Below are 14,079 nucleotides of genomic sequence, written 5' to 3'. Positions count from 1 at the left end.
AAGCCTGGAGAGGCGAAACTCACACTGCTACCGTTGTCACAAGGGTACTTAGCTTCCGGCTCGAACAAAGAGTGAAGCTAAGCCTGGAGAGGCGGTACTCACAGCTTCCAGCTTGGGCAGCAAGCAAAGCAAAACCTGGAGAGGCTACTCGACAATTTTCCACCGGAAGACGCTACAAGTCAGAAGGTCGGCGCATCACCCGGACAATTGGGTCAACTCCTTTACTTGTCAGCCGGTACACCAAAAGGCCGTCCGACTAAGTAAAGGGGGGGCAGCTGTAGACCCCTAAAATTGTCCGGGTCGGAAATAAAACTCGAAGACCCTCAAAGATCGAAGGAAAGTCAGCCAGAAGGACACCTAGAAGACCATAGGATGGCTATCTGTAGATTTAGAGGTCTTAGAGTAGCTTAAAATAAGGAAGTGGAGGGAATGAAGCCCAATACGGCCGTACTAAACTTAATACGGCCGTATTGAAGCTTCAACACGGCCGCAGTGAACTCAATACGGCGTATTGAAGTTTCTGAAACTTCAATACGGCCGTACTGAAATCAATACGGCCGTATTGAAGCTTCAATACAGCCGCAGTGAACTCAATACGGGCGCATTGAAATTTCTGAATTTCAATACGGCCGTATTGAACTTCAATACGACCGTATTGAAGTTCAAAAATTTCAATACGGCCGTATTGATTCTGTAGCCCGTATTGCGCCTATTCCCTATAAATATGACGTCAATTGGACGTCATTCCACACTTTGGAACATAGTTTCAACCCTCTCCTTGAGTATTCTGGGGTTTTTGAGCAGTGTTCTGCCCTAGAAATCACTCGGAGAGTTGATCCGACGAAGTTTTTGAGTTCTGAGCATTTTGCTTGAGTCTCGAACTAAGTCGAAGGGAAATCCATCGGATTTCCAAGTCAAAAATTATTTTTTAGGAAGGAGTGAGCGGGCTTGTAGAGCGAGGGAACGCCAAAAAGCTTCCCAGTTTTACTTGATATATAAAAAGCACGCTTCAAGAGGTTTCTTTTCTAAAAATCCCTTCTTTTACTGCTTTCTGTGTGCATATTAAACTGTCATCATGTAGATAGTTAATTTATAATTGCTTAGAATAAATAGGGGTAATTTAGTAATTTTGTACTATTATTTTTTAGAAATAATCTGTCATAGGGAACCCGAAAGGGGCGTTGTGGGGTGCTAACACCTTCCCCACGCGTAACCGACACCCTTACCCAACTCTGGTTGTAATGGCCAAAGTTGATTTATAAAATCAATTGCCTTATCCCTTTTTCCAATGTTTTGAGTAAAACATTGGTGGCGACTCCATGAACCCCCCTTTTTGCGGAAACCACTAATTCATGGAGGGTCCCGCTTGGGATTAACATGGATTGGTGAGACATTTAATAAATAAATTGGATAAGATCGACAAGGTCTCAGTTTGAGAACAAGTCGTTCTAATAATCCAATACATTTTCAAAACTAAAATAAAAGCGAGCTCGACCGTCTTCGCGAATGCCGAAAGCCCGTTTCGGGCCGGTGGCGACACCTATAAAGGGGGCACCTTGGGGACCTTAAGACCAAAGTGAGGATAATTAGAACCGCCCTATACAATGCACTTTTCTTAACAGGGACCACAAACCATGGATTTATACGCGACTGCTTGTTGATTGTATGAGCATATGTTTGTTGCATTTTGTCTATTCAAACCATTCATTTATTTTTTTATATAATTCCCCTAAGATAAAGAAAAAATTAAAAAATAAAAAATAAAAATGCATTATCATGTGAGAGAAAACCTAATGTGAAAATAAGATCTGTCAGAATCATACATCCTCTCTTTAAAAAGGGGGGCATCATGCATTTTCCAAAAAATAAAAAAATAAAAAATATAAAAAAGAGAGTAAAAAGGAGGGACATGCATACCACATACATTCATATGATCACAAGGAGATTTCTCACAAACACTGATGAACTCCAATTAGTGTGACCTTTGTTACATCGTAAAAAATTACGAAAAGGGACACTTTGATCTCATGTTCAAAGGACTGGCTACCAAGTCTTTGTTGAGAGACTTCCTTCATGCATTATCATTTAAATAAGCTTAATAGGAAATTATCTTATCCTTTAAAGGTGGCTTTTCAACACTCCGTACTCACACGAGGTCAAAAGATAAAAGCTATGGAAGACCTAGAGGAAAGAAATCGTGTCCTCAATTGATGGAAATCTAATCCCCAAGGATCCCTTTGGAAGAGGTAAGACCAAGAAGGGTGAAGAGTGATCCAAGGATGCTCACACTTGAAGACCATTGGGCCTTTAACTAGGTCCATGGTTAGGAGGCTAGAGGAGGCTTCTAAAGAGGAGGTGCTTCTTAGACCTTTGCTCTTCATGAGCATTGATTATCGTTCCTCTTATTAGTCTCTAAAGTTTCCATTGTACATACTTGTATAGTTGTTTTCTTGTACCTTGTATATAGTAGATACTTGTATAGGTGTATTTTTGCCTTTGTATTTGTGAGACACTTTATTTCCTTTTTAGTAGCTATTGCATATTGTTTCTAGGGTAGGTTACTTGGGCACTTTGAATCCATTTAACCTAACCTAGAAATACATTCTTTTCTTAGTTTTTCTAGTAGGAGTGGCATTAGCAAATTAGAGAGTGTCACTAGTAAGCTAGAGAGTGTTTCTAGCAATTTAGCCAAAGGTGGTCCTAGGCTAAAATTTTCATATTGGACTCATTTTACTCCTAATCTTTCATAGATTTGATTTAGCTAGGTTCCATTCACATTGAATGAACATAACTAAACCAAATTATCAAAATCAAAACCGGATGGGGTAATTTAAGTCCAAAGAGCCGCCCACCTAGGAGTGTGTTCACACTTGGCCGGATTGGTTAGCACTCCTCAAGCTTGGAAGCTTGAAGCACAAGCCTCTCCTTAGCTAGCTTACCAAGCAAGCTAAGAGAGAAGCTTGCTCTCCAAGCCTCTTAACTTGGACGGTTTAAGTTAGACCCAACCATGGTTCCTAGTGAACCATGGTTAAGGCTAGCTTGCTCTCTAAGCTTCCTACTCCTATATACTTGTAAACCTTACCTTGTAAGACACTTTTGGATGTATTGAGATTTCATTTCTGATATTGTGTTTAGATTTCTCTCTTCTAAAAGTCCCTAAACCTCTTTGATTTCATCCAATTCTCTTATCCCTTCATTAGAAGAGTGTGGTGAGGATTGAAGTGGCTTATCTCTTCACCAAGGAGTGGCGCCTCTTGGGATTGTTTCTCCACCAAACCGTGGTGGTTTTAAGGTCTCCTTCTCTATTGGAGACCTTAACAAGGCTTAGGAAGAATCAAGGAGTCAAGGATCTAGGGAGGAGCTTGAAGGGAAATTAACATCAATCCAGTTTTCCAAGCAAGTTTCCATCATCAATGAGGAGCTTGAACAGCTCAAGGAACAAATGGCTATAATGCTTGAGGCCATGAGCAAATTGCAGCACGACAATACTACTAGCAACGTCCGTGACATTTCCAAAGATCATCTGAACTCCTTGGAAGAAAGACTGAAAGTTGTGGAAGGCCACAGTTTTGATGTTCAAGAGGCTGCGGATATGTGCTTGGTGCAAGACATCCAATTCCCCACCAAGTTCAAAATCCCTGACTTCCAAAAGTACACCAGAGCCAGTTGTCCAAAAGGACATCTAACAATGTACTGCAGGAAGATGGCAGCCTACGTGGACAATGAAAAACTCTTGATACACTGCTTTCAGGAAAGCCTTTCAGATGTCGCTCTCAACTAGTACATGCAGTTGGATGGAGGGAAGATCTAAACATGGAAACAGTTAGCCGATGCTTTTCTTCGTCGATACAAGTATAACATCGACCTAATTCCTGATAGGTCTGATTTACAAATCTTGAGCAAGAAGGGCAATGAGTCCTTCAAAACCTATGCACAGAGATGGAGAGAATTGGCTGCGCAAATAGAGCCTTCATTATTTGATAAGGAGATGGTGACAATGTTCATCAACTCTTTAAGTGGACCCTATTATGACAAGATGATAGGGAACACGTCGACCCTTTTTGCCGATATAGTCACCATAGGTGAAAGGGTTGAGCAAGGCTTAAAAAGTGGAAGATAGGGAAGGCTCCGACAAGTTATGACCCTAGGAAGATCTATGAAAAGAAGAAGGAAGAAGGGTTCCACGCTGTCATCTTTACTCCAAAAAGTCAAGTCACACCACAAGCAAAGCCTAGAGACGACAAGGTAGTAGACAAAATCCCCATCACATACACAGAGCTACTACCCTAACTCCTAGAGGCTTCGATGATAGTCCGACTTCCTCTAACGAAGAAGATGGACCTTCCTTACCCGCCGTGGTACAAACTTGAGGAAAGGTGTGACTATCACTCTAACTCTCCGGGGCACTCCGTGGAGCGATGCAAGGCCCTACAATTCCGCGTGCAAGGACTTGTAGACGCTGGGTGGTTGAAATTTGACACCAACACACCTAACATCGACAAGCACCCACTGCACAAGCATGACGAGGAATGACCTTGGAGTATAAGATCGAGAGATTACTAGAGTAGGGGGCTCTCTTTTTTTTCAATAAATAAATAAATAAATAAATTTAAATTCATGTTCAAACACATGACCTTCGCCCATGGTCATGAGTTCAAAATAAGGGCTTGTCTTTGTAGGTCTAGAAGTCTTAGAGTAGGTTAGAATAAGGGTGTGCGAGGATTGGAGCTCAATACACCCTCCTAGAGGTTCAGTACGGCCGTACTGAGCCATTTGAACTGCAATGCGGCCGTAGTGAACTCAATACGGTCGTACTGAAGTTTTTGAACTTCAGTACGGCCGTACCAAATTCAATACGGCCGTACTGTAGTTCAAAAACCCAGTACGGGCCGTATTGACCTCTCAGGCCGTATTGCGCCTCAATCCTATAAATAGGACGTCATTTGCACGTCATTCCACACTTTTTGCACACTTCTGGACCCTCGTGCTGAGTATTCTTGGGTTTTTGAGCTATTCTCTGCCCTAGAAGTCTCTCCGAGAGCCAATCCGACGAAGTTCTTGAGTCATGAGCCATTAGCTTGAGACTCGAACAAGTCGAAGGGAAATCTCTTTGATTTCCATAGTAAAAATTATCTTTAGGGAAAGGAGCAAGCGGACGTGTAGTGGGAAGGAGCGCCAAAAAGCCTCCTAAACTTCGTTTTGAATATATAAAAGCCCGCTTCGAAGGTTTCTTTCCAAATCCCTTCTTTTACCGCTTTTATTTATTGCTTTTTGATTGTTGCATTGCATGTTTAGAGTTTTCATCATGTAAATATTTTACTCATAATCGTTTCTAATAAATAGGGGTAATTTAGTAACTTTACACTATTATTTATGAAATAATCCGTCATAGGGAACCCGAAAGGGGCGTTGTGGGGTGCTAACACCTTCCTCGCACGTAACCGACTCCCTTACCCGACTCTGGTTGTAATGGCCAAAGTTGATTTGTGAAAATCAATTGCCTTATATCTTTTTCCAATGTTTTGAGTAAAACATTGGTGGCGACTCCAAGAACCCCTTCTTTTTGCGAAAACCACTAATCCATGGAGGGTCCCGCTTAGGATTAACATGGATTGGTGAGAATCATTTAACAAAATTGTTAGTTCGATGAGGTCTCAGTTTGAGAATAAGTCGTTCTAACAATCCATCATTTTTCAAAACTTAAAAAGAGTCCGACCATCGTCGCGAATGCCAACGTCCGTTTCGGCGGGTGGCGACAGATGGCGACTCCACTTGGGAAGCCTCGAGAGTCAGTCCCATTTAGTGATGGATTATTTCTAAAATGATAGTTTAAAATTACTTCATTACCCCTCCCTTGTATGATAATATGTTTTTTCTAATTGGCTTTAATAACTGTTGGATGTTTAAATTTTCGCAATTGTTTGAAATATAAACTGCACACAAACCTTTGCACACAACAGTTCCCTCTATACCCGGGGGCATGAGTGGAAAGCCATAGGGAGTGGATGCTAGTACGGCCGGTTGTCGAATGGGTCTATAGGTGCCCGTAGACCGTTGTCGGAAAGTATCACTCAAGGTGAAAACCATGAACTCAAGTCCGACAGTGCGTTGGAGCTTTCCATCGACTTACGACGAGAGGGATTGGGTCCCTATAATGGGGCACCTTGGGGGCCTTAGACCGGTGAGAACAGTTAGAACCTCCTTGAATATGCACTTGTCTGCAGGATACCCCTACCTCGTGATTCGCTCGTGACTGTTCGTGGATGAGTGAATTGTTTGTGCATTGTTTATGTGACATTGTTTGAGCATACATTGCATTCTTTAAACATACAACATTCCCCTTTTAGAATAAGAATAAATAGGAATAAGAATCTTCCATTACATGGTGTTAACATCTACCCTCATCACATTCATGTAGGTAGTTTCCCTTTTCACCCAAAAATACAAAAAAAACAAGATACCCAAAAAAAGAAAAAAATTATTTATCCAAACCAAGCAATATCATGCATCACCTTAGGAGCATCTTGAAAACATGATAATGCTTAGTTGAATAAACACAATGCATGCATATTCAACGCCATCATCTCATATCATGCATTCTTATCAAAGATCATGGAGGGATCTAGGGGAGTGCATTGCATACATCTCTCCTAGTAATTCATTAATAATAGTAATAAATAGAAAGGATTAATCGATGCGTATGTTCAGAATGGATCGCACGCCGTTTGTTATTAAGTGTAAGCCAACAACCGCGCCAAGCGAACGCACATCAACTCCGTTGTTGGTAATCAAAGGGAAAGGTCCGACACCGTTAAAGATCACTGCTCCAAGACCTTTTCCCTACGAATCGAATAAGGCTGTGCCATGGATATACGACATCCATTCTTCTGTCGACAGCGATATCTCTAACATCGCTGGACTTGGGGGCATGACTAGGAGTGGCAGGATCTACACTCCCGAAGATCTTCATGATAAAGCTCCCAAGAATAAAGAAAAGGAAAAAGAAAAAGAGAAAACCGAGGAAAATAAAGAATCCGAGGAGAAGACTGACGAGCTGTTAAAATATATCCGACAGAGCGAGTACTCCATCGTGGATCAACTTCATAGGACGCCAGCAAAGATTACTCTGTTGTCGTTGATCCTAAGCTCCGAACCGCATCGGCAAGCTCTGTTGAAAGTCTTGAACGAGGCATATGTGTCGCACACTATCTCCCAAGACAAGTTTGAGGGGATTGTTAGTCACATCACGGCTAATGATCACCTCACTTTCACCGATGAAGAAATCCCTGCTGAGGGACCGAACCACAACAAGCCCTTGCACATCTCTGTAAAGTGCAAGGAATATCACATCGCTAAAGTCTTGGTGGATAATGGATCTTCCTTGAACGTGATGCCAAAAAGAACACTTGATCAAGTGGCAATCAAGGGAATCCAAATGCGCCCGAGCAACATGATCGTCCGAGCTTTCGACGGCTCTAAAAGAGAAGTGGTGGGAGAAATTAATCTTCCAATCCAAATTGGACCCACCATCTTTAATGTCGAATTTCAAGTGATGGACATTACTACTGCATACAGTTGTCTCCTCGGTCGACCTTGGATTCATGATGCGAAAGCTGTTCCCTCTACGCTCCACCAGAAAGTCAAATTCATAGTGGGTGACAAGCTGGTGACCGTACAAGCCGAAGATGACATACTCATCAGCAAGCCATCTGCCATACCTTACGTGGATGCAGCAGAGGAAGCTCTAGAGACCGCCTTCCAAGCATTGGAGATCGCCAATGTCGAAACATTTCCCCGAGAAATGAAGAAGGTAGCCTACATGCTCACCAAGAACGGATACTTGCCTGGACAAGGACTTGGCAAGGATTCCCAAGGAATTCCCGAGCTACCCATTATTAAGGATAATCCGGGGAAACAAGGGTTAGGATACAACCCTAATAAAGATCAAAGGACGAAGAGGAACCAAGATCCTTCTCGACGTTCTTTAAGCCAGATCTTTAGGAAGGCCGGTTCACAAGCGTCAAGGCCGGTCGTCGTCATCAAGTGCTCTTCTCCTTCCGATAGGGATGTATAGACCTGATGACTGTTAGAGATTACTCCTCGGGGACAGCCCGACCCCCGAGCCTCGATAGGGCACATGTTTCCGCTATAATTATAATAAAATCGTTCTTTATTATTTCTTATTGCTTCTTTTCTTGCTTGCAATAAATTTCTAGACCACATTATTTTAACCCTGTTTGAATAACCATGAATGAGGTTAAAATTGTCTTAATAACAATAAACCCGCATCATTTTTATGTGGAAGTGTGTATGACAACTTGGAGCACCATTCCTTGGCCTCGACAAGTGCCATCATGGATAAAAAAGAAATCCTTTAAAAACAAAAATCATTAAAACAAAAAAAGCTCGGCAGGAAACCCAAAAAGGGGGCTGCGCAAAAATAAGAGCAAAGAACTCGCTAGGAATCCCACGAAAGGGTGACCTAGGCAAAAATTAGGGTTGCAAAAATGAACAAAAACAAAGGTCCGCTGAGACGCCACAAAAGGGTGTTTTAGGCAAAAATAAGGACAATCAAAAAACAAAAGAAATCCATGATGGTACCATGAGCTGAATTCAAAAAGAAAGGTTCAAGGGAAGCTATCTAAGTTGTCGAATCACAACGTCAATAACAAGACTCTCTTAACTTCATAAGTGTTTAATCAAACAAGCCTAAACACATGAGCCTACCTTGGCCAGCCATTCTTACAAAAACCGTTTTCAAAACAATAATAATCCCCTCTAAAACACAAACTTTTGAACAAAAATATCTTTCCTTTCTTTTCTCTTGTCCCAAACGATTTTAGAATAATCTAGTGGAACATGGAGATATAGTGGTCAATACGAAGGTTGATACGTCTTCTAAAGGAAGGGAACGATCATTGGGTTGATGACACCAATCTCGATATAATACGCATCGTTCCTCGGTTACAGAAATCGGCAGCGCACAGCCCGTGTAGAGGAATGGCAAAAATCCAAGCAAAGAAACGCATCGGTTAATTCTTTTGAAAAATAAATCAAATAGAATTAGGTGCATCATACCGCATACATGCATACAGATGATAGGTGGACTGGAAGATCACTTATTCTCTGTCTATTGAAAAAAAAAATAATAACAAAAAACAAAAAGAACAAAAAAAACAACAAAACATATAAACTTCAGAAAAAACAATGCGCCCGTACCATGTTCAGTACACCCGTACTAAAATTAGGGTTATGAACAAATTTTCAACTCAATACGGGCGTATTGAAATGAATACGGCCGTATTGGCCATAACGTCCACACCAATACGGGCGTATTGAATTCAATACGCCCCGTATTGGCCCATTCTTTTGTACATCAACAACATCTTCATTCCTCTGCATACTTTATCTGTGAGTGTGTTTGAGATCCCTCCAATTCCGAAAAAAGCGGAAAATCAACAAAAAAGGCAAAAATTCAGAAAATCCAACAAATCGTACAGAATAACTGAGCCTGGAGAGGCTTGCCGAAATAATACTCCCCAGAGACATCTCAGCTTGCACTGTTGGGCCGAATTCCCAGTGAAAGCTATCAGAGCAAGATCAGCAAGATTCCCTAATGGAAGCATGATCATCCAAACAAAATATCCGAGTCAAAGGACTTAGACTTCCTCAGTGGAAGATAGCTTTCCAACTCGAGCGACGAGTGAAGCTAAGCCTGAAGAGGCTTTCTAAATAATACTCTGGGATACATAAGATCCTCAATCCCCATTCGCCTACTCAGAGGCACTCCTTCAAAAAGAGAAAATCCGAAAAGATCAATAATCATTCCCCAAGCGAAATTCGGTATTCAACCAAAAAACCGAACGTCAAGATAATCCGCCTAACAGAAGAGGCCAATCAAGATCAATACGACAGAATCCCCCAACGGATAACAGCCTACGCAGAGGCAACAAAACCAGAAAATCAAAAGAGTCACCCGAATAAGGATAACCAGGATACTCCACCAACGTCGAAAGGACGTCAGCCAATCATAAGGCATCGCTCACCTCAGAAAGAGCATCTTTGTGTCTGCATCCCCAAGGAATCAGAATTTCCCCAGTGGGCACCAACTACGCAATGGAAAGTTGGGACACAAGAACCTATGAGTAACTGCACATCCCCTAGACGGATCCCTGCGTTATCCAGCCCTCAGCGGCACCAAAATCAAAAACATCCGTCGAAGCAGCATCGTGGACTGTGGAGACAAAATCATCACAACAGAATCCCCCAGCGGATAACAGCCTACGCAGAGGCAACAAAACCAGAAAAATCAAAAGAGTCACCCGAATAAGGATAACCGGGATACTCCACCAACGTCGAAAGGACGTCAGCCAATCATAAGGCATCACTCACCTCAGAAAGAGCATCTTTGTGTGTGCATCCCCAAGGAATCAAAATTTCCCCAGTGGGCACCAACTACGCAATGGAAAGTTGGGACACAAGAACCTATGAGTAACTGCACATCCCCTAGACGGATCCCTGCGCTATCCAGCCCTCAACGGCACCAAAATCAAAAACAACCGTCGAAGCAGCATCGTGGACTGTGGAGACAAAATCATCACAAATCCCTGGAGAGGACAAACTCACGCTACCAAAGTGACCAGAAGCACGGAGGTATGCAACCCTGGGGAGGGCAAACCGCAGACCCTGGAGAGGGTAAACTCACGCTACCGAGGTCGTCAGAAACACCAAGGTATGCACGAGCCTAGAGAGGCGACGACTAATACTCAGCTACCCCGTCGTCAGAAACACGGAGGTATGCAACTACCGAGGTTGTCAGAAACACCGTCGTATGCACGAGCCTGGAGAGGTGACGACTAATACTCAGCTACCCCGTCGTCAGAAACACGGAGGTATGCAGCTACCAAGGTTGTCAGAAACACCGAGGTATGCACGAGCCTGGAGAGGTGATGACTAATACTCAGCTATCGATGTCGTCAGAAACACGGAGGTATGCAGCTGCCAACGTCGTCAGAAACACGGAGGCATGCAGACCCTGGAGAGGGCAAACTCACGCTACCAAGGTTGTTAGAAACACCGAGGTATGCACGAGCCTGGAGAGGCGATGACTAATACTCAGCTACCCCGTCGTCAGAAACACGGAGGTATGCAGCTACCGAGGTTGTCAGAAACACCAAGGTATGCACGAGCCTGGAGAGGCGACGACTAATACTCAGCTACCCCGTCGTCAGAAACACGGAGGTATGCAGCTACCGAGGTTGTCAGAAACACCGAGGTATGCACGAGCCTGGAGAGGCGACGACTAATACTCAGCTACCCCGTCGTCAGAAACACGGAGGTATGCAGCTACCGAGGTTGTCAGAAACACCGAGGTATGCACGAGCCTGGAGAGGCGACGACCAATACTCAGCTACCGGCGTCGTCAGAAACACGGAGGTATGCAGCTGCCAACGTCGTCAGAAACACGGAGGCATGCAGACCCTGGAGAGGGCAAACTCACGCTACCGAGGTTGTCAGAAACACCGAGGTATGCACGAGCCTGGAGAGGCGACGACTAATACTCAACCTGGAGAGGCCACTCAACAATTTTCCCACCGGAAGACACTACAAGTCGGAAGGATGGCTTACTCCCCAGACAATTGGGTCAACTCCTTTACTTGTCAACCGGTACACCAAAAAGTCGTTCGACTAAGTAAAGGGGGGGGAGCTGTAGACCCCTAAAATTGTCCGGGTCGGAAATAAGACTCAAAGACTCTCGAAGACCGAAGGAAAGTCAGCCGGAAGGACTCCTGGAAGACCCTAGGATGATTCTTTGTAGGTCTAGAAGTCTTAGAGTAGCTTAGAATAAGGGTGTGCGAGGATTGGAGCTCAATACACCCTCCTAGAGGTTCAGTACGGTCGTACTAAGCCATTTGAACTGCAATACGGCCGTAGTGAACTCAATACGGCCGTACTGAAGTTTTTGAACTTCAGTACGGCCGTACCAAATTCAATACGGCCGTACTGTAGTTCAAAAACCCAGTACGGGCCTTATTGACCTCCCAGGCCGTATTGCGCCTCAATCCTATAAATAGGACGTCATTTGCACGTCATTCCACACTTTTTGCACACTTCTGGACCCTCGTGCTGAGTATTCTTGGGTTTTTGAGCTATTCTCTGCCCTAGAAGTCTCTCCGAGAGCCAATCCGACGAAGTTCTTGAGTCATGAGCCATTAGCTTGAGACTCGAACAAGTCGAAGGGAAATCTCTTTGATTTCCATAGTAAAAATTATCTTTAGGGAAAGGAGCGAGCGGACGTGTAGTGGGAAGGAGCGCCAAAAAGCCTCCTAAACTTCATTTTGAATATATAAAAGCCCGCTTCGAAGGTTTCTTTCCAAATCCCTTCTTTTACCGCTTTTATTTATTGCTTTCTGATTGTTGCATTGCATGTTTAGAGTTTTCATCATGTAAATATTTTACTCATAATCGTTTCTAATAAATAGGGGTAATTTAGTAACTTTACACTATTATTTATGAAATAATCCATCATAGGGAACCCGAAAGGGGCGTTGTGGGGTGCTAACACCTTCCTCGCACGTAACCGACTCCCTTACCCGACTCTGGTTGTAATGGCCAAAGTTGATTTGTGAAAATCAATTGCCTTATATCTTTTTCCAATGTTTTGAGTAAAACATTGGTGGCGACTCCAAGAACCCCTTCTTTTTGCGAAAACCACTAATCCATGGAGGGTCCCGCTTAGGATTAACATGGATTGGTGAGAATCATTTAACAAAATTGTTAGTTCGATGAGGTCTCAGTTTGAGAATAAGTCGTTCTAACAATCCATCATTTTTCAAAACTTAAAAAGAGTCCGACCATCGTCGCGAATGCCAACGTCCGTTTCGGCGGGTGGCGACAATTCATCAATAAGATATGTCATTTCTACAAATCTCTGTTTCATTCCCTTCTCCCTTTTATTACTAAAATCTAAAACCAATCATAATGCCCAAATACCAAAAAAAAAAAATAGACATGACTGAAGATAATAAAATTAATCAAGGCTTTGAACATCTACGACGCATTATTTGAGTCTAAGGAGATCACTTCCTCGAAATATAAAAGGATAAGAAAGAGATAAAATGCAAAACCATAAGATTCTTATTGCATAAGAAGAGTCTTACAAAAACATCGACTCAATTTGGTTGACAAAGGAAGCACAAATCTCGAAAGAACTCTCAACACCTGTAAGTCAGGGCAGCATCTTTCTCCTTGGTGTACGGACGGGGGCAGTGTTAATCACCAAAGGCACTAGTCCTCCCAAACGCAGATGGCAGGAGGTTTTGTCAAAGCAAAGAAGTCACCTGCAAAATACTTCTAGGATGAAAAACCGCAAAGGGCATCCTAGGGTAAAAAAAAAAAAGAGTTCATGCTAGGATATGTCCTAGGCAAAAATTAGGGATATAAAAAATTAAAAAATAACAAGTGACGACTTTTCAAGTTGAAAACCAAAAGGCGGTTTGAATACTCCTGCAAAAGGCTAAAACTTTTGGAAGACTCTGCCCGAGACTCGGACATGTAGTCCAAGATAATTAGAAGAGTGATTATAATAATTATCCAAGAAAATGTTTGTTTAAAAACTTAAACACTGACCTACCTCAACCACCCACTCATTCTAAATCATCATTTCTTTCCTCTCTGTCTTGTCCTATCCTAATGAAATATTTTGTTGATGGTTGTCAAAATTTAAACATGTCCAAAAAAAAGAAAGAAGGAAATAAAAAATGAAAATAACTCGCTGGGATGAAAACCCGCAAAGGGCATCCTAGGAAAAAATTAGGGCAAAAGAAAAGAGCAAAAAATACCCGCTAGGATACATCCTAGGCAAAAGTTAGGGTTTCTAAACAAAAAAAAAGGAGAGACAGATCCCCAAGACAGTTCAATACATCAAACAGCCAATACAACTAAATGTCGTGCATCAAGCAGAGTAATTTATTCGTGAGAAGGAGAAAAGGGAAGCCACCTTCTAAGAACTAAAATCAACATGCATTGCATGCATCTGAAAGCATTTCACACACTTAGAAAGCTTTCTTTATCCAAGGG

This window comes from Cajanus cajan, chromosome 9 (genome assembly GCF_000230855.2).
Source record: "Cajanus cajan strain Asha chromosome 9, NIPB_CcT2T_4, whole genome shotgun sequence".
Classification (NCBI taxonomy): Eukaryota; Viridiplantae; Streptophyta; class Magnoliopsida; order Fabales; family Fabaceae; genus Cajanus; species Cajanus cajan.
This window is presented reverse-complemented; position numbering follows the sequence as displayed.